At 45.9% G+C, this 23,894-nt stretch overlaps 18 non-coding genes and 1 pseudogene across 18 annotated transcripts; all 19 read left to right on the forward strand.

Moving 5' to 3' along the window:
- The first annotated feature begins 546 nt into the window (after positions 1-546).
- Positions 547-737, forward strand: LOC141181255 (U2 spliceosomal RNA). The gene has a single exon (XR_012256849.1). It is a non-coding gene; the product is annotated as a U2 spliceosomal RNA (small nuclear RNA).
- Positions 738-1,856: 1,119 nt separating this feature from the next.
- Positions 1,857-2,047, forward strand: LOC141181256 (U2 spliceosomal RNA). Its single transcript, XR_012256850.1, has one exon. It is a non-coding gene; the product is annotated as a U2 spliceosomal RNA (small nuclear RNA).
- A 1,118-nt stretch (positions 2,048-3,165) lies between these two features.
- LOC141181661 (U2 spliceosomal RNA) lies at positions 3,166-3,356 on the forward strand. Its single transcript, XR_012257217.1, has one exon. It is a non-coding gene; the product is annotated as a U2 spliceosomal RNA (small nuclear RNA).
- A 1,118-nt stretch (positions 3,357-4,474) lies between these two features.
- On the forward strand, positions 4,475-4,665 carry LOC141181257 (U2 spliceosomal RNA). Its single transcript, XR_012256851.1, has one exon. It is a non-coding gene; the product is annotated as a U2 spliceosomal RNA (small nuclear RNA).
- A 1,120-nt stretch (positions 4,666-5,785) lies between these two features.
- Positions 5,786-5,976, forward strand: LOC141181258 (U2 spliceosomal RNA). Its single transcript, XR_012256852.1, has one exon. It is a non-coding gene; the product is annotated as a U2 spliceosomal RNA (small nuclear RNA).
- Positions 5,977-7,095: 1,119 nt separating this feature from the next.
- LOC141182159 (U2 spliceosomal RNA) lies at positions 7,096-7,187 on the forward strand (annotated as a pseudogene).
- Positions 7,188-7,976: 789 nt separating this feature from the next.
- Positions 7,977-8,159, forward strand: LOC141181932 (U2 spliceosomal RNA). The gene has a single exon (XR_012257459.1). It is a non-coding gene; the product is annotated as a U2 spliceosomal RNA (small nuclear RNA).
- A 1,114-nt stretch (positions 8,160-9,273) lies between these two features.
- Positions 9,274-9,464, forward strand: LOC141181259 (U2 spliceosomal RNA). Its single transcript, XR_012256853.1, has one exon. It is a non-coding gene; the product is annotated as a U2 spliceosomal RNA (small nuclear RNA).
- Positions 9,465-10,582: 1,118 nt separating this feature from the next.
- Positions 10,583-10,773, forward strand: LOC141181260 (U2 spliceosomal RNA). Its single transcript, XR_012256854.1, has one exon. It is a non-coding gene; the product is annotated as a U2 spliceosomal RNA (small nuclear RNA).
- Positions 10,774-11,890: 1,117 nt separating this feature from the next.
- On the forward strand, positions 11,891-12,081 carry LOC141181261 (U2 spliceosomal RNA). Its single transcript, XR_012256855.1, has one exon. It is a non-coding gene; the product is annotated as a U2 spliceosomal RNA (small nuclear RNA).
- A 1,122-nt stretch (positions 12,082-13,203) lies between these two features.
- On the forward strand, positions 13,204-13,394 carry LOC141181262 (U2 spliceosomal RNA). The gene has a single exon (XR_012256856.1). It is a non-coding gene; the product is annotated as a U2 spliceosomal RNA (small nuclear RNA).
- A 1,120-nt stretch (positions 13,395-14,514) lies between these two features.
- LOC141181264 (U2 spliceosomal RNA) lies at positions 14,515-14,705 on the forward strand. The gene has a single exon (XR_012256858.1). It is a non-coding gene; the product is annotated as a U2 spliceosomal RNA (small nuclear RNA).
- Positions 14,706-15,828: 1,123 nt separating this feature from the next.
- On the forward strand, positions 15,829-16,019 carry LOC141181266 (U2 spliceosomal RNA). Its single transcript, XR_012256859.1, has one exon. It is a non-coding gene; the product is annotated as a U2 spliceosomal RNA (small nuclear RNA).
- A 1,120-nt stretch (positions 16,020-17,139) lies between these two features.
- On the forward strand, positions 17,140-17,330 carry LOC141181267 (U2 spliceosomal RNA). Its single transcript, XR_012256860.1, has one exon. It is a non-coding gene; the product is annotated as a U2 spliceosomal RNA (small nuclear RNA).
- Positions 17,331-18,447: 1,117 nt separating this feature from the next.
- LOC141181770 (U2 spliceosomal RNA) lies at positions 18,448-18,638 on the forward strand. The gene has a single exon (XR_012257316.1). It is a non-coding gene; the product is annotated as a U2 spliceosomal RNA (small nuclear RNA).
- A 1,124-nt stretch (positions 18,639-19,762) lies between these two features.
- Positions 19,763-19,953, forward strand: LOC141181499 (U2 spliceosomal RNA). The gene has a single exon (XR_012257069.1). It is a non-coding gene; the product is annotated as a U2 spliceosomal RNA (small nuclear RNA).
- Positions 19,954-21,074: 1,121 nt separating this feature from the next.
- LOC141181824 (U2 spliceosomal RNA) lies at positions 21,075-21,263 on the forward strand. Its single transcript, XR_012257365.1, has one exon. It is a non-coding gene; the product is annotated as a U2 spliceosomal RNA (small nuclear RNA).
- A 1,119-nt stretch (positions 21,264-22,382) lies between these two features.
- Positions 22,383-22,573, forward strand: LOC141181774 (U2 spliceosomal RNA). The gene has a single exon (XR_012257319.1). It is a non-coding gene; the product is annotated as a U2 spliceosomal RNA (small nuclear RNA).
- A 1,122-nt stretch (positions 22,574-23,695) lies between these two features.
- On the forward strand, positions 23,696-23,886 carry LOC141181268 (U2 spliceosomal RNA). Its single transcript, XR_012256861.1, has one exon. It is a non-coding gene; the product is annotated as a U2 spliceosomal RNA (small nuclear RNA).
- Positions 23,887-23,894: the final 8 nt, after the last annotated feature.

Consider the following 23,894-nt stretch of genomic DNA (forward strand, 5'->3'; position numbering starts at 1 on the left):
GATTAGTCTGTGGCATTCTTTTAAACTGTTGCTTATGGCGGTCTCTGTGAGCTTCTCAGTGACATTCAGCCATCCAGGTATCCCGCCTGCAGTAGACGGAATGTGGCAATGGAACGCTGGCTGCGCGTGTCATAATAGGCTCTGAGCCTTTATATACCTGCGCACAGCAGCAGCCACCTTCAGTCTGCTGCTGGACAGCCAGCAGCAGCAGCAGCAGCAGGAGAGGTAATTAATCAGCAACCCTCCTGCTAAGGGTAGACAGCTGCTCGTTCCACCCCCCCCCCCCGCCTTAATTGGTTCTCCTCCCTTCCAACAGTGTTGAGGCGGGTGGGAACAGCCGGGGGTTGAGGGTACTGTGCTAAAAGAGGTGGAGTTATGCAGATCTAAAACGCGTGGATTGCAGCAGCAGCAAGCCGAAAAGTGCAGGCATGTGAGGGATCTAGAGGTTGACAGCATGTCTTCTTAACGGGAGTCCAGGTGGCCATCTCCACAAATGGACTTTTCAGAATGCTTGGGTGGCACCGTAGTCGGAAACCAATTCTGGTTATCGCTTCTCGGCCTTTTGGCTAAGATCAAGTGTAGTATCTGTTCTTATCAGTTTAATATCTGATACGTCCCCTATCTGGGGACCATATATTAAATGGATTTTTAGAACAGGGAGATGGAAAAAGAGCTTGCTCTGTCCACTCCACGCATTGACCTGGTATTGCAGTATCTCCAGGACCGGTGCACCCCTTCTTTAATGCAGTTTCTAAAATCAGAAAGAATTGAATTCAATGCTTTTTGTTCATTTGGCTTGTTTGTCGGATTTTGGGATGGACTCTTTGGCTTTGCTTTTCTTCTCCTCATTGGATTTTTCATGTTAAAAGTTGCAGAAGCCAGATGACAAGCTCATTTTGGTTCAACTTCAGCAACTGTGCATTGCATTGCCATGTAATGTAATGCAATGCTATCTATCTAGCTCTCCCTCTATACTTCCTTTTGGATAAACAGACATATTAGGCAAGCATTTTGGAGCTTTCACCTAAATAACTACAGGTGGTGAGATAAGCTGCACAATATAATTGACCTTTCAGTATATTGTTGCACACACACCATCTATTTAGCAAATGCCCTTGTTATCAACAGCAGCCTTTTAAACTCACCTGAGCTAACAGGTATGTGAGCTGGTTACTCTGCTGCGCTTAAAATTTCTTTTTTGGTTTGCTACAATGCCTTTTCTGAAACGTTGTCGCCCTCTGCTGGAACACTGACTTCTTTCATTTAATGCCTGCAGACTATAAAAGAGAAACCAACCCAAAAAGTTTGGTTGATTAGTCTGTGGCATTCTTTTAAACTGTTGCTTATGGCGGTCTCTGTGAGCTTCTCAGTGACATTCAGCCATCCAGGTATCCCGCCTGCAGTAGACGGAATGTGGCAATGGAACGCTGGCTGCGCGTGTCATAATAGGCTCTGAGCCTTTATATACCTGCGCACAGCAGCAGCCACCTTCAGTCTGCTGCTGGACAGCCAGCAGCAGCAGCAGCAGCAGGAGAGGTAATTAATCAGCAACCCTCCTGCTAAGGGTAGACAGCTGCTCGTTCCACCCCCCCCCCCGCCTTAATTGGTTCTCCTCCCTTCCAACGGTGTTGAGGCGGGTGTTAACAGCCGGGGGTTGAGGGTACTGTGCTAAAAGAGGTGGAGTTATGCAGATCTAAAACGCGTGGATTGCAGCAGCAGCAAGCCGAAAAGTGCAGGCATGTGAGGGATCTAGAGGTTGACAGCATGTCTTCTTAACGGGAGTCCAGGTGGCCATCTCCACAAATGGACTTTTCAGAATCCTTGGGTGGCACCGTAGTCGGAAACCAATTCTGGTTATCGCTTCTCGGCCTTTTGGCTAAGATCAAGTGTAGTATCTGTTCTTATCAGTTTAATATCTGATACGTCCCCTATCTGGGGACCATATATTAAATGGATTTTTAGAACAGGGAGATGGAAAAAGAGCTTGCTCTGTCCACTCCACGCATTGACCTGGTATTGCAGTATCTCCAGGACCGGTGCACCCCTTCTTTAATGCAGTTTCTAAAATCAGAAAGAATTGAATTCAATGCTTTTTGTTCATTTGGCTTGTTTGTCGGATTTTGGGATGGACTCTTTGGCTTTGCTTTTCTTCTCCTCATTGGATTTTTCATGTTAAAAGTTGCAGAAGCCAGATGACAAGCTCATTTTGGTTCAACTTCAGCAACTGTGCATTGCATTGCCATGTAATGTAATGCAATGCTATCTATCTAGCTCTCCCTCTATACTTCCTTTTGGATAAACAGACATATTAGGCAAGCATTTTGGAGCTTTCACCTAAATAACTACAGGTGGTGAGATAAGCTGCACAATATAATTGACCTTTCACTATATTGTTGCACACACACCATCTATTTAGCAAATGCCCTTGTTATCAACAGCAGCCTTTTAAACTCACCTGAGCTAACAGGTATGTGAGCTGGTTACTCTGCTGCGCTTAAAATTTCTTTTTTGGTTTGCTACAATGCCTTTTCTGAAACGTTGTCTCCCTCTGCTGGAACACTGACTTCTTTCATTTAATGCCTGCAGACTATAAAAGAGAAACCAACCCAAAAAGTTTGGTTGATTAGTCTGTGGCATTCTTTTAAACTGTTGCTTATGGCGGTCTCTGTGAGCTTCTCAGTGACATTCAGCCATCCAGGTATCCCGCCTGCAGTAGACGGAATGTGGCAATGGAACGCTGGCTGCGCGTGTCATAATAGGCTCTGAGCCTTTATATACCTGCGCACAGCAGCAGCCACCTTCAGTCTGCTGCTGGACAGCCAGCAGCAGCAGCAGCAGCAGGAGAGGTAATTAATCAGCAACCCTCCTGCTAAGGGTAGACAGCTGCTCGTTCCACCCCCCCCCCGCCTTAATTGGTTCTCCTCCCTTCCAACGGTGTTGAGGCGGGTGGGAACAGCCGGGGGTTGAGGGTACTGTGCTAAAAGAGGTGGAGTTATGCAGATCTAAAACGCGTGGATTGCAGCAGCAGCAAGCCGAAAAGTGCAGGCATGTGAGGGATCTAGAGGTTGACAGCATGTCTTCTTAACGGGAGTCCAGGTGGCCATCTCCACAAATGGACTTTTCAGAATCCTTGGGTGGCACCGTAGTCGGAAACCAATTCTGGTTATCGCTTCTCGGCCTTTTGGCTAAGATCAAGTGTAGTATCTGTTCTTATCAGTTTAATATCTGATGCGTCCCCTATCTGGGGACCATATATTAAATGGATTTTTAGAACAGGGAGATGGAAAAAGAGCTTGCTCTGTCCACTCCACGCATTGACCTGGTATTGCAGTATCTCCAGGACCGGTGCACCCCTTCTTTAATGCAGTTTCTAAAATCAGAAAGAATTGAATTCAATGCTTTTTGTTCATTTGGCTTGTTTGTCGGATTTTGGGATGGACTCTTTGGCTTTGCTTTTCTTCTCCTCATTGGATTTTTCATGTTAAAAGTTGCAGAAGCCAGATGACAAGCTCATTTTGGTTCAACTTCAGCAACTGTGCATTGCATTGCCATGTAATGTAATGCAATGCTATCTATCTAGCTCTCCCTCTATACTTCCTTTTGGATAAACAGACATATTAGGCAAGCATTTTGGAGCTTTCACCTAAATAACTACAGGTGGTGAGATAAGCTGCACAATATAATTGACCTTTCAGTATATTGTTGCACACACACCATCTATTTAGCAAATGCCCTTGTTATCAACAGCAGCCTTTTAAACTCACCTGAGCTAACAGGTATGTGAGCTGGTTACTCTGCTGCGCTTAAAATTTCTTTTTTGGTTTGCTACAATGCCTTTTCTGAAACGTTGTCTCCCTCTGCTGGAACACTGACTTCTTTCATTTAATGCCTGCAGACTATAAAAGAGAAACCAACCCAAAAAGTTTGGTTGATTAGTCTGTGGCATTCTTTTAAACTGTTGCTTATGGCGGTCTCTGTGAGCTTCTCAGTGACATTCAGCCATCCAGGTATCCCGCCTGCAGTAGACGGAATGTGGCAATGGAACGCTGGCTGCGCGTGTCATAATAGGCTCTGAGCCTTTACATACCTGCGCACAGCAGCAGCCACCTTCAGTCTGCTGCTGGACAGCCAGCAGCAGCAGCAGCAGCAGGAGAGGTAATTAATCAGCAACCCTCCTGCTAAGGGTAGACAGCTGCTCGTTCCACCCCCCCCCCGCCTTAATTGGTTCTCCTCCCTTCCAACGGTGTTGAGGCGGGTGGGAACAGCCGGGGGTTGAGGGTACTGTGCTAAAAGAGGTGGAGTTATGCAGATCTAAAACGCGTGGATTGCAGCAGCAGCAAGCCGAAAAGTGCAGGCATGTGAGGGATCTAGAGGTTGACAGCATGTCTTCTTAACGGGAGTCCAGGTGGCCATCTCCACAAATGGACTTTTCAGAATCCTTGGGTGGCACCGTAGTCGGAAACCAATTCTGGTTATCGCTTCTCGGCCTTTTGGCTAAGATCAAGTGTAGTATCTGTTCTTATCAGTTTAATATCTGATACGTCCCCTATCTGGGGACCATATATTAAATGGATTTTTAGAACAGGGAGATGGAAAAAGAGCTTGCTCTGTCCACTCCACGCATTGACCTGGTATTGCAGTATCTCCAGGACCGGTGCACCCCTTCTTTAATGCAGTTTCTAAAATCAGAAAGAATTGAATTCAATGCTTTTTGTTCATTTGGCTTGTTTGTCGGATTTTGGGATGGACTCTTTGGCTTTGCTTTTCTTCTCCTCATTGGATTTTTCATGTTAAAAGTTGCAGAAGCCAGATGACCAGCTCATTTTGATTCAACTTCAGCAACTGTGCATTGCATTGCCATGTAATGTAATGCAATGCTATCTATCTAGCTCTCCCTCTATACTTCCTTTTGGATAAACAGACATATTAGGCAAGCATTTTGGAGCTTTCACCTAAATAACTACAGGTGGTGAGATAAGCTGCACAATATAATTGACCTTTCAGTATATTGTTGCACACACACCATCTATTTAGCAAATGCCCTTGTTATCAACAGCAGCCTTTTAAACTCACCTGAGCTAACAGGTATGTGAGCTGGTTACTCTGCTGCGCTTAAAATTTCTTTTTTGGTTTGCTACAATGCCTTTTCTGAAACGTTGTCTCCCTCTGCTGGAACACTGACTTCTTTCATTTAATGCCTGCAGACTATAAAAGAGAAACCAACCCAAAAAGTTTGGTTGATTAGTCTGTGGCATTCTTTTAAACTGTTGCTTATGGCGGTCTCTGTGAGCTTCTCAGTGACATTCAGCCATCCAGGTATCCCGCCTGCAGTAGACGGAATGTGGCAATGGAACGCTGGCTGCGCGTGTCATAATAGGCTCTGAGCCTTTATATACCTGCGCACAGCAGCAGCCACCTTCAGTCTGCTGCTGGACAGCCAGCAGCAGCAGCAGCAGCAGGAGAGGTAATTAATCAGCAACCCTCCTGCTAAGGGTAGACAGCTGCTCGTTCCACCCCCCCCCCCCGCCTTAATTGGTTCTCCTCTCTTCCAACGGTGTTGAGGCGGGTGGGAACAGCCGGGGGTTGAGGGTACTGTGCTAAAAGAGGTGGAGTTATGCAGATCTAAAACGCGTGGATTGCAGCAGCAGCAAGCCGAAAAGTGCAGGCATGTGAGGGATCTAGAGGTTGACAGCATGTCTTCTTAACGGGAGTCCAGGTGGCCATCTCCACAAATGGACTTTTCAGAATCCTTGGGTGGCAGTGTAGTCGGAAACCAATTCTGGTTATCGCTTCTCGGCCTTTTGGCTAAGATCAAGTGTAGTATCTGTTCTTATCAGTTTAATATCTGATACGTCCCCTATCTGGGGACCATATATTAAATGGATTTTTAGAACAGGGAGATGGAAAAAGAGCTTGCTCTGTCCACTCCACGCATTGACCTGGTATTGCAGTATCTCCAGGACCGGTGCACCCCTTCTTTAATGCAGTTTCTAAAATCAGAAAGAATTGAATTCAATGCTTTTTGTTCATTTGGCTTGTTTGTCGGATTTTGGGATGGACTCTTTGGCTTTGCTTTTCTTCTCCTCATTGGATTTTTCATGTTAAAAGTTGCAGAAGCCAGATGACAAGCTCATTTTGGTTCAACTTCAGCAACTGTGCATTGCATTGCCATGTAATGTAATGCAATGCTATCTATCTAGCTCTCCCTCTATACTTCCTTTTGGATAAACAGACATATTAGGCAAGCATTTTGGAGCTTTCACCTAAATAACTACAGGTGGTGAGATAAGCTGCACAATATAATTGACCTTTCAGTATATTGTTGCACACACACCATCTATTTAGCAAATGCCCTTGTTATCAACAGCAGCCTTTTAAACTCACCTGAGCTAACAGGTATGTGAGCTGGTTACTCTGCTGCGCTTAAAATTTCTTTTTTGGTTTGCTACAATGCCTTTTCTGAAACGTTGTCTCCCTCTGCTGGAACACTGACTTCTTTCATTTAATGCCTGCAGACTATAAAAGAGAAACCAACCCAAAAAGTTTGGTTGATTAGTCTGTGGCATTCTTTTAAACTGTTGCTTATGGCGGTCTCTGTGAGCTTCTCAGTGACATTCAGCCATCCAGGTATCCCGCCTGCAGTAGACGGAATGTGGCAATGGAACGCTGGCTGCGCGTGTCATAATAGGCTCTGAGCCTTTATATACCTGCGCACAGCAGCAGCCACCTTCAGTCTGCTGCTGGACAGCCAGCAGCAGCAGCAGCAGCAGGAGAGGTAATTAATCAGCAACCCTCCTGCTAAGGGTAGACAGCTGCTCGTTCCACCCCCCCCCCCGCCTTAATTGGTTCTCCTCCCTTCCAACGGTGTTGAGGCGGGTGGGAACAGCCGGGGGTTGAGGGTACTGTGCTAAAAGAGGTGGCGTTATGCAGATCTAAAACGCGTGGATTGCAGCAGCAGCAAGCCGAAAAGTGCAGGCATGTGAGGGATCTAGAGGTTGACAGCATGTCTTCTTAACGGGAGTCCAGGTGGCCATCTCCACAAATGGACTTTTCAGAATCCTTGGGTGGCACCGTAGTCGGAAACCAATTCTGGTTATCGCTTCTCGGCCTTTTGGCTAAGATCAAGTGTAGTATCTTTCGAAAAGGCGGTTTTGGATGTTGGCCGCCCTAGTAGATTGATACATTATGCACACTGGGGTTTAGGCGCTTGTTAGTACGCCAGGTGGCTAATATAGTCATGTGGTGGAAAGCATGGCCCCCCAGGATCGACGCCATTGGGCCGGGGAAGATCGAAAGCCCGAAGTGTGAAGTGCCCCAGGAGTGGTGACCCTGGGGTGCCTTAACTCACTGGGATTGGGAACCCCACTTGAGTTTATGGCACATTTGCACAAGCACTTCAAATTTTCTTTCTTCGCACACACCCTTATTCCGGGCCTTCTGGCCTTAGGATGGGGAATTTTTCAATTCCCGGTCGAAGGTCCGGGCAGTATTATACTGTGAAACCTTCACTATTTATTTAATTTCTTTGTCACTGTGTGTCCACTTATTCACGTGTGTCACGTCCTACTAGGATTTTGTCGGGATGCGGTTCCCTTACGGGTTCCTCTCTTGGCAGGTCTAGGGGGGGAGTGTGTGGCCATCAGGTTCCGCTCCCCCCTGAACCCCCCTGGCTCTCCTCTTTCGGGAGGAGAGCGTTGTTGGCTCCCCTCTTCCGGGAGGGGAGCACAGTCTTTGGCTCCCAGTGCCTTGCTCGGGTGAGAACTCGGGCAGGTGCTGGGGGTAAGATTGGGTCGCCTCTGGCTTCGGCTGGAGGTGGCTTTTTGTCCCTGTTCCTCGCTGTGGCCTTTTGGCTCGGAGGGACGGGGAATGGTTTGGGGGACCCTTCTCCTTTTGGAGAGGGTTTCAAGAAGACCAGCATCCTAGTGCACTTTTTTTGTGGCACTTGTCACTTTTTTAAGCGCACTCGGGTTTTGTACACGAATTCGGGCTTTCGATAAAAAAAAAAATCTGTTCTTATCAGTTTAATATCTGATACGTCCCCTATCTGGGGACCATATATTAAATGGATTTTTAGAACAGGGAGATGGAAAAAGAGCTTGCTCTGTCCACTCCACGCATTGACCTGGTATTGCAGTATCTCCAGGACCGGTGCACCCCTTCTTTAATGCAGTTTCTAAAATCAGAAAGAATTGAATTCAATGCTTTTTGTTCATTTGGCTTGTTTGTCGGATTTTGGGATGGACTCTTTGGCTTTGCTTTTCTTCTCCTCATTGGATTTTTCATGTTAAAAGTTGCAGAAGCCAGATGACAAGCTCATTTTGGTTCAACTTCAGCAACTGTGCATTGCATTGCCATGTAATGTAATGCAATGCTATCTATCTAGCTCTCCCTCTATACTTCCTTTTGGATAAACAGACATATTAGGCAAGCATTTTGGAGCTTTCACCTAAATAACTACAGGTGGTGAGATAAGCTGCACAATATAATTGACCTTTCAGTATATTGTTGCACACACACCATCTATTTAGCAAATGCCCTTGTTATCAACAGCAGCCTTTTAAACTCACCTGAGCTAACAGGTATGTGAGCTGGTTACTCTGCTGCGCTTAAAATTTCTTTTTTGGTTTGCTACAATGCCTTTTCTGAAACGTTGTCTCCCTCTGCTGGAACACTGACTTCTTTCATTTAATGCCTGCAGACTATAAAAGAGAAACCAACCCAAAAAGTTTGGTTGATTAGTCTGTGGCATTCTTTTAAACTGTTGCTTATGGCGGTCTCTGTGAGCTTCTCAGTGACATTCAGCCATCCAGGTATCCCGCCTGCAGTAGACGGAATGTGGCAATGGAACGCTGGCTGCGCGTGTCATAATAGGCTCTGAGCCTTTATATACCTGCGCACAGCAGCAGCCACCTTCAGTCTGCTGCTGGACAGCCAGCAGCAGCAGCAGGAGAGGTAATTAATCAGCAACCCTCCTGCTAAGGGTAGACAGCTGCTCGTTCCACCCCCCCCCCCCGCCTTAATTGGTTCTCCTCCCTTCCAACGGTGTTGAGGCGGGTGGGAACAGCCGGGGGTTGAGGGTACTGTGCTAAAAGAGGTGGAGTTATGCAGATCTAAAACGCGTGGATTGCAGCAGCAGCAAGCCGAAAAGTGCAGGCATGTGAGGGATCTAGAGGTTGACAGCATGTCTTCTTAACGGGAGTCCAGGTGGCCATCTCCACAAATGGACTTTTCAGAATCCTTGGGTGGCACCGTAGTCGGAAACCAATTCTGGTTATCGCTTCTCGGCCTTTTGGCTAAGATCAAGTGTAGTATCTGTTCTTATCAGTTTAATATCTGATACGTCCCCTATCTGGGGACCATATATTAAATGGATTTTTAGAACAGGGAGATGGAAAAAGAGCTTGCTCTGTCCACTCCACGCATTGACCTGGTATTGCAGTATCTCCAGGACCGGTGCACCCCTTCTTTAATGCAGTTTCTAAAATCAGAAAGAATTGAATTCAATGCTTTTTGTTCATTTGGCTTGTTTGTCGGATTTTGGGATGGACTCTTTGGCTTTGCTTTTCTTCTCCTCATTGGATTTTTCATGTTAAAAGTTGCAGAAGCCAGATGACAAGCTCATTTTGGTTCAACTTCAGCAACTGTGCATTGCATTGCCATGTAATGTAATGCAATGCTATCTATCTAGCTCTCCCTCTATACTTCCTTTTGGATAAACAGACATATTAGGCAAGCATTTTGGAGCTTTCACCTAAATAACTACAGGTGGTGAGATAAGCTGCACAATATAATTGACCTTTCAGTATATTGTTGCACACACACCATCTATTTAGCAAATGCCCTTGTAATCAACAGCAGCCTTTTAAACTCACCTGAGCTAACAGGTATGTGAGCTGGTTACTCTGCTGCGCTTAAAATTTCTTTTTTGGTTTGCTACAATGCCTTTTCTGAAACGTTGTCTCCCTCTGCTGGAACACTGACTTCTTTCATTTAATGCCTGCAGACTATAAAAGAGAAACCAACCCAAAAAGTTTGGTTGATTAGTCTGTGGCATTCTTTTAAACTGTTGCTTATGGCGGTCTCTGTGAGCTTCTCAGTGACATTCAGCCATCCAGGTATCCCGCCTGCAGTAGACGGAATGTGGCAATGGAACGCTGGCTGCGCGTGTCATAATAGGCTCTGAGCCTTTATATACCTGCGCACAGCAGCAGCCACCTTCAGTCTGCTGCTGGACAGCCAGCAGCAGCAGCAGCAGCAGGAGAGGTAATTAATCAGCAACCCTCCTGCTAAGGGTAGACAGCTGCTCGTTCCACCCCCCCCCCGCCTTAATTGGTTCTCCTCCCTTCCAACGGTGTTGAGGCGGGTGGGAACAGCCGGGGGTTGAGGGTACTGTGCTAAAAGAGGTGGAGTTATGCAGATCTAAAACGCGTGGATTGCAGCAGCAGCAAGCCGAAAAGTGCAGGCATGTGAGGGATCTAGAGGTTGACAGCATGTCTTCTTAACGGGAGTCCAGGTGGCCATCTCCACAAATGGACTTTTCAGAATCCTTGGGTGGCACCGTAGTCGGAAACCAATTCTGGTTATCGCTTCTCGGCCTTTTGGCTAAGATCAAGTGTAGTATCTGTTCTTATCAGTTTAATATCTGATACGTCCCCTATCTGGGGACCATATATTAAATGGATTTTTAGAACAGGGAGATGGAAAAAGAGCTTGCTCTGTCCACTCCACGCATTGACCTGGTATTGCAGTATCTCCAGGACCGGTGCACCCCTTCTTTAATGCAGTTTCTAAAATCAGAAAGAATTGAATTCAATGCTTTTTGTTCATTTGGCTTGTTTGTCGGATTTTGGGATGGACTCTTTGGCTTTGCTTTTCTTCTCCTCATTGGATTTTTCATGTTAAAAGTTGCAGAAGCCAGATGACAAGCTCATTTTGGTTCAACTTCAGCAACTGTGCATTGCATTGCCATGTAATGTAATGCAATGCTATCTATCTAGCTCTCCCTCTATACTTCCTTTTGGATAAACAGACATATTAGGCAAGCATTTTGGAGCTTTCACCTAAATAACTACAGGTGGTGAGATAAGCTGCACAATATAATTGACCTTTCAGTATATTGTTGCACACACACCATCTATTTAGCAAATGCCCTTGTTATCAACAGCAGCCTTTTAAACTCACCTGAGCTAACAGGTATGTGAGCTGGTTACTCTGCTGCGCTTAAAATTTCTTTTTTGGTTTGCTACAATGCCTTTTCTGAAACGTTGTCTCCCTCTGCTGGAACACTGACTTTTTTCATTTAATGCCTGCAGACTATAAAAGAGAAACCAACCCAAAAAGTTTGGTTGATTAGTCTGTGGCATTCTTTTAAACTGTTGCTTATGGCGGTCTCTGTGAGCTTCTCAGTGACATTCAGCCATCCAGGTATCCCGCCTGCAGTAGACGGAATGTGGCAATGGAACGCTGGCTGCGCGTGTCATAATAGGCTCTGAGCCTTTATATACCTGCGCACAGCAGCAGCCACCTTCAGTCTGCTGCTGGACAGCCAGCAGCAGCAGCAGCAGGAGAGGTAATTAATCAGCAACCCTCCTGCTAAGGGTAGACAGCTGCTCGTTCCACCCCCCCCCCGCCTTAATTGGTTCTCCTCCCTTCCAACGGTGTTGAGGCGGGTGTGGGAACAGCCGGGGGTTGAGGGTACTGTGCTAAAAGAGGTGGAGTTATGCAGATCTAAAACGCGTGGATTGCAGCAGCAGCAAGCCGAAAAGTGCAGGCATGTGAGGGATCTAGAGGTTGACAGCATGTCTTCTTAACGGGAGTCCAGGTGGCCATCTCCACAAATGGACTTTTCAGAATCCTTGGGTGGCACCGTAGTCGGAAACCAATTCTGGTTATCGCTTCTCGGCCTTTTGGCTAAGATCAAGTGTAGTATCTGTTCTTATCAGTTTAATATCTGATACGTCCCCTATCTGGGGACCATATATTAAATGGATTTTTAGAACAGGGAGATGGAAAAAGAGCTTGCTCTGTCCACTCCACGCATTGACCTGGTATTGCAGTATCTCCAGGACCGGTGCACCCCTTCTTTAATGCAGTTTCTAAAATCAGAAAGAATTGAATTCAATGCTTTTTGTTCATTTGGCTTGTTTGTCGGATTTTGGGATGGACTCTTTGGCTTTGCTTTTCTTCTCCTCATTGGATTTTTCATGTTAAAAGTTGCAGAAGCCAGATGACAAGCTCATTTTGGTTCAACTTCAGCAACTGTGCATTGCATTGCCATGTAATGTAATGCAATGCTATCTATCTAGCTCTCCCTCTATACTTCCTTTTGGATAAACAGACATATTAGGCAAGCATTTTGGAGCTTTCACCTAAATAACTACAGGTGGTGAGATAAGCTGCACAATATAATTGACCTTTCAGTATATTGTTGCACACACACCATCTATTTAGCAAATGCCCTTGTTATCAACAGCAGCCTTTTAAACTCACCTGAGCTAACAGGTATGTGAGCTGGTTACTCTGCTGCGCTTAAAATTTCTTTTTTGGTTTGCTACAATGCCTTTTCTGAAACGTTGTCTCCCTCTGCTGGAACACTGACTTCTTTCATTTAATGCCTGCAGACTATAAAAGAGGAACCAACCCAAAAAGTTTGGTTGATTAGTCTGTGGCATTCTTTTAAACTGTTGCTTATGGCGGTCTCTGTGAGCTTCTCAGTGACATTCAGCCATCCAGGTATCCCGCCTGCAGTAGACGGAATGTGGCAATGGAACGCTGGCTGCGCGTGTCATAATAGGCTCTGAGCCTTTATATACCTGCGCACAGCAGCAGCCACCTTCAGTCTGCTGCTGGACAGCCAGCAGCAGCAGCAGCAGGAGAGGTAATTAATCAGCAACCCTCCTGCTAAGGGTAGACAGCTGCTCGTTCCACCCCCCCCCCACCCCCCGCCTTAATTGGTTCTCCTCCCTTCCAACGGTGTTGAGGCGGGTGGGAACAGCCGGGGGTTGAGGGTACTGTGCTAAAAGAGGTGGAGTTATGCAGATCTAAAACGCGTGGATTGCAGCAGCAGCAAGCCGAAAAGTGCAGGCATGTGAGGGATCTAGAGGTTGACAGCATGTCTTCTTAACGGGAGTCCAGGTGGCCATCTCCACAAATGGACTTTTCAGAATCCTTGGGTGGCACCGTAGTCGGAAACCAATTCTGGTTATCGCTTCTCGGCCTTTTGGCTAAGATCAAGTGTAGTATCTGTTCTTATCAGTTTAATATCTGATACGTCCCCTATCTGGGGACCATATATTAAATGGATTTTTAGAACAGGGAGATGGAAAAAGAGCTTGCTCTGTCCACTCCACGCATTGACCTGGTATTGCAGTATCTCCAGGACCGGTGCACCCCTTCTTTAATGCAGTTTCTAAAATCAGAAAGAATTGAATTCAATGCTTTTTGTTCATTTGGCTTGTTTGTCGGATTTTGGGATGGACTCTTTGGCTTTGCTTTTCTTCTCCTCATTGGATTTTTCATGTTAAAAGTTGCAGAAGCCAGATGACAAGCTCATTTTGGTTCAACTTCAGCAACTGTGCATTGCATTGCCATGTAATGTAATGCAATGCTATCTATCTAGCTCTCCCTCTATACTTCCTTTTGGATAAACAGACATATTAGGCAAGCATTTTGGAGCTTTCACCTAAATAACTACAGGTGGTGAGATAAGCTGCACAATATAATTGACCTTTCAGTATATTGTTGCACACACACCATCTATTTAGCAAATGCCCTTGTTATCAACAGCAGCCTTTTAAACTCACCTGAGCTAACAGGTATGTGAGCTGGTTACTCTGCTGCGCTTAAAATTTCTTTTTTGGTTTGCTACAATGCCTTTTCTGAAACGTTGTCTCCCTCTGCTGGAACACTGACTTCTTTCATTTAATGCCTGCAGACTATAAAAGAGGAACCAACCCAAAAAGTTTGGTTGATTAGTCTGTGGCATTCTTTTAAACTGTTGCTTATGGCGGTCTCTGTGAGCTTCTCAGTGACATTCAGCCATCCAGGTATCCCGCCTGCAGTAGACGGAATGTGGCAATGGAACGCTGGCTGCGCGTGTCATAATAGGCTCTGAGCCTTTATATACCTGCGCACAGCAGCAGCCACCTTCAGTCTGCTGCTGGACAGCCAGCAGCAGCAGCAGCAGGAGAGGTAATTAATCAGCAACCCTCCTGCTAAGGGTAGACAGCTGCTCGTTCCACCCCCCCCACCCCCCGCCTTAATTGGTTCTCCTCCCTTCCAACGGTGTTGAGGCGGGTGGGAACAGCCGGGGGTTGAGGGTACTGTGCTAAAAGAGGTGGAGTTATGCAGATCTAAAACGCGTGGATTGCAGCAGCAGCAAGCCGAAAAGTGCAGGCATGTGAGGGATCTAGAGGTTGACAGCATGTCTTCTTAACGGGAGTCCAGGTGGCCATCTCCACAAATGGACTTTTCAGAATCCTTGGGTGGCACCGTAGTCGGAAACCAATTCTGGTTATCGCTTCTCGGCCTTTTGGCTAAGATCAAGTGTAGTATCTGTTCTTATCAGTTTAATATCTGATACGTCCCCTATCTGGGGACCATATATTAAATGGATTTTTAGAACAGGGAGATGGAAAAAGAGCTTGCTCTGTCCACTCCACGCATTGACCTGGTATTGCAGTATCTCCAGGACCGGTGCACCCCTTCTTTAATGCAGTTTCTAAAATCAGAAAGAATTGAATTCAATGCTTTTTGTTCATTTGGCTTGTTTGTCGGATTTTGGGATGGACTCTTTGGCTTTGCTTTTCTTCTCCTCATTGGATTTTTCATGTTAAAAGTTGCAGAAGCCAGATGACAAGCTCATTTTGGTTCAACTTCAGCAACTGTGCATTGCATTGCCATGTAATGTAATGCAATGCTATCTATCTAGCTCTCCCTCTATACTTCCTTTTGGATAAACAGACATATTAGGCAAGCATTTTGGAGCTTTCACCTAAATAACTACAGGTGGTGAGATAAGCTGCACAATATAATTGACCTTTCAGTATATTGTTGCACACACACCATCTATTTAGCAAATGCCCTTGTAATCAACAGCAGCCTTTTAAACTCACCTGAGCTAACAGGTATGTGAGCTGGTTACTCTGCTGCGCTTAAAATTTCTTTTTTGGTTTGCTACAATGCCTTTTCTGAAACGTTGTCTCCCTCTGCTGGAACACTGACTTCTTTCATTTAATGCCTGCAGACTATAAAAGAGAAACCAACCCAAAAAGTTTGGTTGATTAGTCTGTGGCATTCTTTTAAACTGTTGCTTATGGCGGTCTCTGTGAGCTTCTCAGTGACATTCAGCCATCCAGGTATCCCGCCTGCAGTAGACGGAATGTGGCAATGGAACGCTGGCTGCGCGTGTCATAATAGGCTCTGAGCCTTTATATACCTGCGCACAGCAGCAGCCACCTTCAGTCTGCTGCTGGACAGCCAGCAGCAGCAGCAGCAGCAGGAGAGGTAATTAATCAGCAACCCTCCTGCTAAGGGTAGACAGCTGCTCGTTCCACCCCCCCCCCCCCCCGCCTTAATTGGTTCTCCTCCCTTCCAACGGTGTTGAGGCGGGTGGGAACAGCCGGGGGTTGAGGGTACTGTGCTAAAAGAGGTGGAGTTATGCAGATCTAAAACGCGTGGATTGCAGCAGCAGCAAGCCGAAAAGTGCAGGCATGTGAGGTATCTAGAGGTTGACAGCATGTCTTCTTAACGGGAGTCCAGGTGGCCATCTCCACAAATGGACTTTTCAGAATCCTTGGGTGGCACCGTAGTCGGAAACCAATTCTGGTTATCGCTTCTCGGCCTTTTGGCTAAGATCAAGTGTAGTATCTGTTCTTATCAGTTTAATATCTGATACGTCCCCTATCTGGGGACCATATATTAAATGGATTTTTAGAACAGGGAGATGGAAAAAGAGCTTGCTCTGTCCACTCCACGCATTGACCTGGTATTGCAGTATCTCCAGGACCGGTGCACCCCTTCTTTAATGCAGTTTCTAAAATCAGAAAGAATTGAATTCAATGCTTTTTGTTCATTTGGCTTGTTTGTCGGATTTTGGGATGGACTCTTTGGCTTTGCTTTTCTTCTCCTCATTGGATTTTTCATGTTAAAAGTTGCAGAAGCCAGATGACAAGCTCATTTTGGTTCAACTTCAGCAACTGTGCATTGCATTGCCATGTAATGTAATGCAATGCTATCTATCTAGCTCTCCCTCTATACTTCCTTTTGGATAAACAGACATATTAGGCAAGCATTTTGGAGCTTTCACCTAAATAACTACAGGTGGTGAGATAAGCTGCACAAAATAATTGACCTTTCAGTATATTGTTGCACACACACCATCTATTTAGCAAATGCCCTTGTTATCAACAGCAGCCTTTTAAACTCACCTGAGCTAACAGGTATGTGAGCTGGTTACTCTGCTGCGCTTAAAATTTCTTTTTTGGTTTGCTACAATGCCTTTTCTGAAACGTTGTCTCCCTCTGCTGGAACACTGACTTCTTTCATTTAATGCCTGCAGACTATAAAAGAGGAACCAACCCAAAAAGTTTGGTTGATTAGTCTGTGGCATTCTTTTAAACTGTTGCTTATGGCGGTCTCTGTGAGCTTCTCAGTGACATTCAGCCATCCAGGTATCCCGCCTGCAGTAGACGGAATGTGGCAATGGAACGCTGGCTGCGCGTGTCATAATAGGCTCTGAGCCTTTATATACCTGCGCACAGCAGCAGCCACCTTCAGTCTGCTGCTGAACAGCCAGCAGCAGCAGCAGCAGCAGGAGAGGTAATTAATCAGCAACCCTCCTGCTAAGGGTAGACAGCTGCTCGTTCCACCCCCCCCCCCCGCCTTAATTGGTTCTCCTCCCTTCCAACGGTGTTGAGGCGGGTGGGAACAGCCGGGGGTTGAGGGTACTGTGCTAAAAGAGGTGGAGTTATGCAGATCTAAAACGCGTGGATTGCAGCAGCAGCAAGCCGAAAAGTGCAGGCATGTGAGGGATCTAGAGGTTGACAGCATGTCTTCTTAACGGGAGTCCAGGTGGCCATCTCCACAAATGGACTTTTCAGAATCCTTGGGTGGCACCGTAGTCGGAAACCAATTCTGGTTATCGCTTCTCGGCCTTTTGGCTAAGATCAAGTGTAGTATCTGTTCTTATCAGTTTAATATCTGATACGTCCCCTATCTGGGGACCATATATTAAATGGATTTTTAGAACAGGGAGATGGAAAAAGAGCTTGCTCTGTCCACTCCACGCATTGACCTGGTATTGCAGTATCTCCAGGACCGGTGCACCCCTTCTTTAATGCAGTTTCTAAAATCAGAAAGAATTGAATTCAATGCTTTTTGTTCATTTGGCTTGTTTGTCGGATTTTGGGATGGACTCTTTGGCTTTGCTTTTCTTCTCCTCATTGGATTTTTCATGTTAAAAGTTGCAGAAGCCAGATGACAAGCTCATTTTGGTTCAACTTCAGCAACTGTGCATTGCATTGCCATGTAATGTAATGCAATGCTATCTATCTAGCTCTCCCTCTATACTTCCTTTTGGATAAACAGACATATTAGGCAAGCATTTTGGAGCTTTCACCTAAATAACTACAGGTGGTGAGATAAGCTGCACAATATAATTGACCTTTCAGTATATTGTTGCACACACACCATCTATTTAGCAAATGCCCTTGTAATCAACAGCAGCCTTTTAAACTCACCTGAGCTAACAGGTATGTGAGCTGGTTACTCTGCTGCGCTTAAAATTTCTTTTTTGGTTTGCTACAATGCCTTTTCTGAAACGTTGTCTCCCTCTGCTGGAACACTGACTTCTTTCATTTAATGCCTGCAGACTATAAAAGAGAAACCAACCCAAAAAGTTTGGTTGATTAGTCTGTGGCATTCTTTTAAACTGTTGCTTATGGCGGTCTCTGTGAGCTTCTCAGTGACATTCAGCCATCCAGGTATCCCGCCTGCAGTAGACGGAATGTGGCAATGGAACGCTGGCTGCGCGTGTCATAATAGGCTCTGAGCCTTTATATACCTGCGCACAGCAGCAGCCACCTTCAGTCTGCTGCTGGACAGCCAGCAGCAGCAGCAGCAGGAGAGGTAATTAATCAGCAACCCTCCTGCTAAGGGTAGACAGCTGCTCGTTCCACCCCCCCCCCCCGCCTTAATTGGTTCTCCTCCCTTCCAACGGTGTTGAGGCGGGTGGGAACAGCCGGGGGTTGAGGGTACTGTGCTAAAAGAGGTGGAGTTATGCAGATCTAAAACGCGTGGATTGCAGCAGCAGCAAGCCGAAAAGTGCAGGCATGTGAGGGATCTAGAGGTTGACAGCATGTCTTCTTAACGGGAGTCCAGGTGGCCATCTCCACAAATGGACTTTTCAGAATCCTTGGGTGGCACCGTAGTCGGAAACCAATTCTGGTTATCGCTTCTCGGCCTTTTGGCTAAGATCAAGTGTAGTATCTGTTCTTATCAGTTTAATATCTGATACGTCCCCTATCTGTGGACCATATATTAAATGGATTTTTAGAACAGGGAGATGGAAAAAGAGCTTGCTCTGTCCACTCCACGCATTGACCTGGTATTGCAGTATCTCCAGGACCGGTGCACCCCTTCTTTAATGCAGTTTCTAAAATCAGAAAGAATTGAATTCAATGCTTTTTGTTCATTTGGCTTGTTTGTCGGATTTTGGGATGGACTCTTTGGCTTTGCTTTTCTTCTCCTCATTGGATTTTTCATGTTAAAAGTTGCAGAAGCCAGATGACAAGCTCATTTTGGTTCAACTTCAGCAACTGTGCATTGCATTGCCATGTAATGTAATGCAATGCTATCTATCTAGCTCTCCCTCTATACTTCCTTTTGGATAAACAGACATATTAGGCAAGCATTTTGGAGCTTTCACCTAAATAACTACAGGTGGTGAGATAAGCTGCACAATATAATTGACCTTTCAGTATATTGTTGCACACACACCATCTATTTAGCAAATGCCCTTGTTATCAACAGCAGCCTTTTAAACTCACCTGAGCTAACAGGTATGTGAGCTGGTTACTCTGCTGCGCTTAAAATTTCTTTTTTGGTTTGCTACAATGCCTTTTCTGAAACGTTGTCTCCCTCTGCTGGAACACTGACTTCTTTCATTTAATGCCTGCAGACTATAAAAGAGAAACCAACCCAAAAAGTTTGGTTGATTAGTCTGTGGCATTCTTTTAAACTGTTGCTTATGGCGGTCTCTGTGAGCTTCTCAGTGACATTCAGCCATCCAGGTATCCCGCCTGCAGTAGACGGAATGTGGCAATGGAACGCTGGCTGCGCGTGTCATAATAGGCTCTGAGCCTTTATATATCTGCGCACAGCAGCAGCCACCTTCAGTCTGCTGCTGGACAGCCAGCAGCAGCAGCAGCAGCAGGAGAGGTAATTAATCAGCAACCCTCCTGCTAAGGGTAGACAGCTGCTCGTTCCACCCCCCCCCACCCCCCGCCTTAATTGGTTCTCCTCCCTTCCAACGGTGTTGAGGCGGGTGGGAACAGCCGGGGGTTGAGGGTACTGTGCTAAAAGAGGTGGAGTTATGCAGATCTAAAACGCGTGGATTGCAGCAGCAGCAAGCCGAAAAGTGCAGGCATGTGAGGGATCTAGAGGTTGACAGCATGTCTTCTTAACGGGAGTCCAGGTGGCCATCTCCACAAATGGACTTTTCAGAATCCTTGGGTGGCACCGTAGTCGGAAACCAATTCTGGTTATCGCTTCTAGGCCTTTTGGCTAAGATCAAGTGTAGTATCTGTTCTTATCAGTTTAATATCTGATACGTCCCCTATCTGGGGACCATATATTAAATGGATTTTTAGAACAGGGAGATGGAAAAAGAGCTTGCTCTGTCCACTCCACGCATTGACCTGGTATTGCAGTATCTCCAGGACCGGTGCACCCCTTCTTTAATGCAGTTTCTAAAATCAGAAAGAATTGAATTCAATGCTTTTTGTTCATTTGGCTTGTTTGTCGGATTTTGGGATGGACTCTTTGGCTTTGCTTTTCTTCTCCTCATTGGATTTTTCATGTTAAAAGTTGCAGAAGCCAGATGACAAGCTCATTTTGGTTCAACTTCAGCAACTGTGCATTGCATTGCCATGTAATGTAATGCAATGCTATCTATCTAGCTCTCCCTCTATACTTCCTTTTGGATAAACAGACATATTAGGCAAGCATTTTGGAGTTTTCACCTAAATAACTACAGGTGGTGAGATAAGCTGCACAATATAATTGACCTTTCAGTATATTGTTGCACACACACCATCTATTTAGCAAATGCCCTTGTTATCAACAGCAGCCTTTTAAACTCACCTGAGCTAACAGGTATGTGAGCTGGTTACTCTGCTGCGCTTAAAATTTCTTTTTTGGTTTGCTACAATGCCTTTTCTGAAACGTTGTCTCCCTCTGCTGGAACACTGACTTCTTTCATTTAATGCCTGCAGACTATAAAAGAGAAACCAACCCAAAAAGTTTGGTTGATTAGTCTGTGGCATTCTTTTAAACTGTTGCTTATGGCGGTCTCTGTGAGCTTCTCAGTGACATTCAGCCATCCAGGTATCCCGCCTGCAGTAGACGGAATGTGGCAATGGAACGCTGGCTGCGCGTGTCATAATAGGCTCTGAGCCTTTATATACCTGCGCACAGCAGCAGCCACCTTCAGTCTGCTGCTGGACAGCCAGCAGCAGCAGCAGCAGCAGGAGAGGTAATTAATCAGCAACCCTCCTGCTAAGGGTAGACAGCTGCTCGTTCCACCCCCCCCCCCCCGCCTTAATTGGTTCTCCTCCCTTCCAACGGTGTTGAGGCGGGTGGGAACAGCCGGGGGTTGAGGGTACTGTGCTAAAAGAGGTGGAGTTATGCAGATCTAAAACGCGTGGATTGCAGCAGCAGCAAGCCGAAAAGTGCAGGCATGTGAGGGATCTAGAGGTTGACAGCATGTCTTCTTAACGGGAGTCCAGGTGGCCATCTCCACAAATGGACTTTTCAGAATCCTTGGGTGGCACCGTAGTCGGAAACCAATTCTGGTTATCGCTTCTCGGCCTTTTGGCTAAGATCAAGTGTAGTATCTGTTCTTATCAGTTTAATATCTGATACGTCCCCTATCTGGGGACCATATATTAAATGGATTTTTAGAACAGGGAGATGGAAAAAGCTTGCTCTGTCCACTCCACGCATTGACCTGGTATTGCAGTATCTCCAGGACCGGTGCACCCCTTCTTTAATGCAGTTTCTAAAATCAGAAAGAATTGAATTCAATGCTTTTTGTTCATTTGGCTTGTTTGTCGGATTTTGGGATGGACTCTTTGGCTTTGCTTTTCTTCTCCTCATTGGATTTTTCATGTTAAAAGTTGCAGAAGCCAGATGACAAGCTCATTTTGGTTCAACTTCAGCAACTGTGCATTGCATTGCCATGTAATGTAATGCAATTCTATCTATCTAGCTCTCCCTCTATACTTCCTTTTGGATAAACAGACATATTAGGCAAGCATTTTGGAGCTTTCACCTAAATAACTACAGGTGGTGAGATAAGCTGCACAATATAATTGACCTTTCAGTATATTGTTGCACACACACCATCTATTTAGCAAATGCCCTTGTTATCAACAGCAGCCTTTTAAACTCACCTGAGCTAACAGGTATGTGAGCTGGTTACTCTGCTGCGCTTAAAATTTCTTTTTTGGTTTGCTACAATGCCTTTTCTGAAACGTTGTCTCCCTCTGCTGGAACACTGACTTCTTTCATTTAATGCCTGCAGACTATAAAAGAGGAACCAACCCAAAAAGTTTGGTTGATTAGTCTGTGGCATTCTTTTAAACTGTTGCTTATGGCGGTCTCTGTGAGCTTCTCAGTGACATTCAGCCATCCAGGTATCCCGCCTGCAGTAGACGGAATGTGGCAATGGAACGCTGGCTGCGCGTGTCATAATAGGCTCTGAGACTTTATATACCTGCGCACAGCAGCAGCCACCTTCAGTCTGCTGCTGGACAGCCAGCAGCAGCAGCAGCAGCAGGAGAGGTAATTAATCAGCAACCCTCCTGCTAAGGGTAGACAGCTGCTCGTTCCACCCCCCCCCCCGCCTTAATTGGTTCTCCTCCCTTCCAACGGTGTTGAGGCGGGTGGGAACAGCCGGGGGTTGAGGGTACTGTGCTAAAAGAGGTGGAGTTATGCAGATCTAAAACGCGTGGATTGCAGCAGCAGCAAGCCGAAAAGTGCAGGCATGTGAGGGATCTAGAGGTTGACAGCATGTCTTCTTAACGGGAGTCCAGGTGGCCATCTCCACAAATGGACTTTTCAGAATCCTTGGGTGGCACCGTAGTCGGAAACCAATTCTGGTTATCGCTTCTCGGCCTTTTGGCTAAGATCAAGTGTAGTATCTGTTCTTATCAGTTTAATATCTGATACGTCCCCTATCTGGGGACCATATATTAAATGGATTTTTAGAACAGAGAGATGGAAAAAGAGCTTGCTCTGTCCACTCCACGCATTGACCTGGTATTGCAGTATCTCCAGGACCGGTGCACCCCTTCTTTAATGCAGTTTCTAAAATCAGAAAGAATTGAATTCAATGCTTTTTGTTCATTTGGCTTGTTTGTCGGATTTTGGGATGGACTCTTTGGCTTTGCTTTTCTTCTCCTCATTGGATTTTTCATGTTAAAAGTTGCAGAAGCCAGATGACAAGCTCATTTTGGTTCAACTTCAGCAACTGTGCATTGCATTGCCATGTAATGTAATGCAATGCTATCTATCTAGCTCTCCCTCTATACTTCCTTTTGGATAAACAGACATATTAGGCAAGCATTTTGGAGCTTTCACCTAAATAACTACAGGTGGTGAGATAAGCTGCACAATATAATTGACCTTTCAGTATATTGTTGCACACACACCATCTATTTAGCAAATGCCCTTGTTATCAACAGCAGCCTTTTAAACTCACCTGAGCTAACAGGTATGTGAGCTGGTTACTCTGCTGCGCTTAAAATTTCTTTTTTGGTTTGCTACAATGCCTTTTCTGAAACGTTGTCTCCCTCTGCTGGAACACTGACTTCTTTCATTTAATGCCTGCAGACTATAAAAGAGAAACCAACCCAAAAAGTTTGGTTGATTAGTCTGTGGCATTCTTTTAAACTGTTGCTTATGGCGGTCTCTGTGAGCTTCTCAGTGACATTCAGCCATCCAGGTATCCCGCCTGCAGTAGACGGAATGTGGCAATGGAACGCTGGCTGCGCGTGTCATAATAGGCTCTGAGCCTTTATATACCTGCGCACAGCAGCAGCCACCTTCAGTCTGCTGCTGGACAGCCAGCAGCAGCAGCAGCAGCAGGAGAGGTAATTAATCAGCAACCCTCCTGCTAAGGGTAGACAGCTGCTCGTTCCACCCCCCCACCCCCCGCCTTAATTGGTTCTCCTCCCTTCCAACGGTGTTGAGGCGGGTGGGAACAGCCGGGGGTTGAGGGTACTGTGCTAAAAGAGGTGGAGTTATGCAGATCTAAAACGCGTGGATTGCAGCAGCAGCAAGCCGAAAAGTGCAGGCATGTGAGGGATCTAGAGGTTGACAGCATGTCTTCTTAACGGGAGTCCAGGTGGCCATCTCCACAAATGGACTTTTCAGAATCCTTGGGTGGCACCGTAGTCGGAAACCAATTCTGGTTATCGCTTCTCGGCCTTTTGGCTAAGATCAAGTGTAGTATCTGTTCTTATCAGTTTAATATCTGATACGTCCCCTATCTGGGGACCATATATTAAATGGATTTTTAGAACAGGGAGATGGAAAAAGAGCTTGCTCTGTCCACTCCACGCATTGACCTGGTATTGCAGTATCTCCAGGACCGGTGCACCCCTTCTTTAATG

The sequence above is a fragment of the Phyllobates terribilis genome, unplaced genomic scaffold (assembly GCF_046119375.1).
Source record: "Phyllobates terribilis strain yellow unplaced genomic scaffold, ASM4611937v1 Scaffold_34__1_contigs__length_13252353, whole genome shotgun sequence".
NCBI lineage: Eukaryota > Metazoa > Chordata > Amphibia > Anura > Dendrobatidae > Phyllobates > Phyllobates terribilis.